Source organism: Canis lupus, chromosome 6 (assembly GCF_011100685.1).
Source record: "Canis lupus familiaris isolate Mischka breed German Shepherd chromosome 6, alternate assembly UU_Cfam_GSD_1.0, whole genome shotgun sequence".
NCBI lineage: Eukaryota > Metazoa > Chordata > Mammalia > Carnivora > Canidae > Canis > Canis lupus.
The window spans coordinates 12,791,488-12,794,860 of record NC_049227.1 but is presented as its reverse complement, the minus strand read 5'-3'; positions in this window follow the sequence as shown (position 1 = coordinate 12,794,860).

The window sequence follows — 3,373 nt, the reverse complement described above, 5'->3', positions numbered from 1 at the left end:
AGGCAGAGGGAGAAGCAGGCTCCATGCAGGGAGCCCGATGCGGGACTCGATCCAGGGACTCTGGGATCACACCCTGGGCCAAAGGCAGACGCTCAACCACTGAGCCACCCAGGGGTCCCTGAAGAAGCTTTTCAAACCAACCTTAACCGTGGCAGCCACAGTCCATCCCCTTAGACACCTGACATTTCAGGGGCCACTGACCACTGCCAATCTCTTTCCGGTACAGGAGGAGGAGCAGAGCCGTAGATCAAGGTCACTCAGGGAGTGGAGAACAAAGCCGTCTAGGCTTTCTCTTAGAGAGCCTGAAACCTATAAATCCTTAAATGGCATTAGCAAGGGACAAGCACTGAGTTTCCTTAATCCGCCAAGGGGATTAGGAAAATGCAGCCAAGCTAAGCTCCTTTCAGGGACGAGAAACAGCCACCCCCCACCAGCACTGTGCTTCTCCTGAGCTGGCCCATCCCTGGAGGGTAGGCAGTAGGCCCTGCAGCCAACATCCTGGGGCCTCGGGACCCCCCCCCCACACACACACACACATAACACTGCAGCCTGGAACTAATGACCACTGGCATCAGCAGCATCCGACAGCTGAGGAAGGTTTCCAGGGGCACAGGCAGGTGTTCCGGATGGACCAAACCACATGAACGAAGGTATCAAGTCTGGAATTAGGGTCATCCCTGCCCCTAAATTTGCAGGGCCTGGGACAAAGGTTAAATGAAAAAAGGCCCACTTGCCGTCAGTCCAAACAGTGAAGAGCAAACAAACTGTTGAACAAACATGTTCTGTCTCACACCTTCTAACAACATGGTGTGAATTGAGCCTCCTTTTAGGAAGGGGGGGGGGGGGGTGGGGCAGGCAGCAGCACCCCGCTGACCTCTGACTTCTGGTCGCCCATGCTACCATGCTAGCCAACCCTGGTGCAGGAGCTCCCTTCTTTCCCACCCCTGTCGACCCATGGGTCACAGTGACATGTCACACATGCATGAGTGTGGACCTCCCAGCCTCTGGGGCCGTGTTCTGTCCTCCTTCCCCACACAGGCTCGCCCCTGTTCACCCTTGGTCCAGGACTGCACATGCCAGCCACATAGCCAGTCATCGGGGGAGGAGTCCCCACAGACCCCAGAAGGGGCTCAGGACTGCTCCTGACCCAGGGTGGGGCTTCGGGCAGTGGTTCGACTTGGCAGAGTCAGTTTGGCAGGATCGGGGGGTGAGCAGTGAAGTGGACAGAGCTGGCCAGCCCTGACGCCCCTGACAGCCTGGGGTGGGAGCCACCAGAGGACTGGATCCTGGGAGCACACAGTCAGCTCCATGCCAGAAGACAGGCCTCCGGATGCCACGGGCAGGGGGTTGTGGGGTGAGACGTGCCCAGGAGCCAAGGAGGAACCGTGACAGAGAGGGGACCCCAGGCTGGAGTTCATGCCCCCTGAGTCCAGGGCATGAACAGTCTGGGATGTGTTTATGGGACCCTCAGAGGGGAAGACCGCCCCCCTTGATGTGGAGCACAGGCAGTGAGAAGCGGTAGTGTGCTGGGAAGGGCGTAACCAGCAGCTCTCGGGTAGGAAAAGCCCTGATCTGAAGCAGTGGCCAATTCCCGTGGTGTAAATGTTCCCACCACAGCCGATTTCAAGGTGTCAACAGGACATCAGGGAACAGAGTTGGGAAGAGAGATGCCGAAGCACACCATCACTTGGCACCACTCCCATCACCTCGAGAGCAGAGAAAAGTAAAATAACCAAGACATGATGAGTCTTCGATAAGTATTAATTTAGCACGTTCATTTAATTTTTAGTAATGGCTGAGTCTAAGGACCATCTTGCAGAATTCCCTGAGAATGTAAAACTCAGCTCTCCAGAGCTGGTGGTAGCTGTGTTCTCCAGCACAGCCCTGAGGAGCCTAGATGCAGAGCTGAGGCATCTAGAATGTTCCCTGGCTAAATCCTCCATGGGGTGGAGTGATAGGGGGACTGTGCCCACTGCCCCCCAAGGGCCACATCCATCCCCCTTCCCAGCCTGAGGGGCAGCCTGACCTCCAGGTGCCAAACACACCAGGAGACCCCGTCACTCTGGCCGTGGGCAGGCTGAGGATCCCATCCCTGGTGGCCCCCTTCCTGCACTGGCCCCCAGCAGCCAGGCCCCCATGCCCTAAGTGCTCTGGGGGCTCCGCTCCTCCCCTGCCCTGTCCCGCAATAAGGATACTGGGACCTCAGCTCAAGCCTGCCCTGGCTGCTTGTCCTACCACCCCGTAGCCTAGATGATCTGGAACTGCAGGGTGACCTACAGACAACGCAGGTCACCTGTTGTTACACGGCCCTCTGCAGCCCAAGCTGTTCCTTGCAGCAAGCAGCCTGCGGGAAGCCTCCTGGACCTGCCTCGGGCTGGACGTTCCGGCCTCACCAGGAAGCCCTGCACCCCTGGCACCGACCCCGTAGGATCGAGTGTGCCCTGGGCACGGTAACGTTCATCCTGTTGATGGCGGAGAACAGCCCCCAGGGCGCCGAGTTCAGTGCCAGCGGGCTCGACGATCGGCACACAGGTATTAATGTAATTAGCAACGATCCCGTGACACGGCCACTGTTGTGACCCCATTTTTATAGATGAGGCAAGTGAGATCTGCTCAGCGGTCACACAGCTAGGAGGTAGAAGGCCCGGGCAGACTCAGATTTGTCTGACAGCAAGGCTCAACCTCAAGCCTTGTGCTCTCCTGAGTGGAGGAAAGGACCAGGTGTCGAGGCACAGTCTCCAGGGGTGGGGGTGGTTATCCTTCTCTCTCTCTCTCTCTCTCTCTCTCTCTCTGCAATCTCCCAGTCAGTAATCTCACCGCACATGTGGACCCCAGATGTGACAAGTGGCTGGACAGATATTCCCCTCCACCGATGTTCTCCATCCAAGGAATGGTGCATCGCGCTTGGTTCACCTTTCTGTGTCACACGTTTCTGGATTCGGTGGATTATCATCTTTACATTCAGAGGAAACAATAAAGCTATTTTCAGCTTGGGAACAAACGAATCCAGTGGTAAATAAAACCCCAAAGCCTGGTGCTGGGAAGGCCCACACTGTCCTCCCAGTTGGCAGGCTTCCTCTGCCTGGGGGGGCTCCGTCCACACCCCGGGGGGGGGTGGGAGTGTGCAGGCCCAGAAGGGAAGCAGGCAGGGAGCGTTCTGGAATCATAGCAGCTGTATGATCCCCACGTCGGCTTTACGGATGCAGACACTGAGGTCCAGAGAGGGTGAGCTGCCCGCCGGGGACACAGCCCTGGGCGCCAGGGAGCGCTGTCCCCGGCTCCGCTGGTGCTCCGGCTCCCGCGGCTGCTCCAGTGTTTTCTCAGCACTTGAGAACAGATGGCTCCAACTCCCACCCACGGAAGCCAAACATTT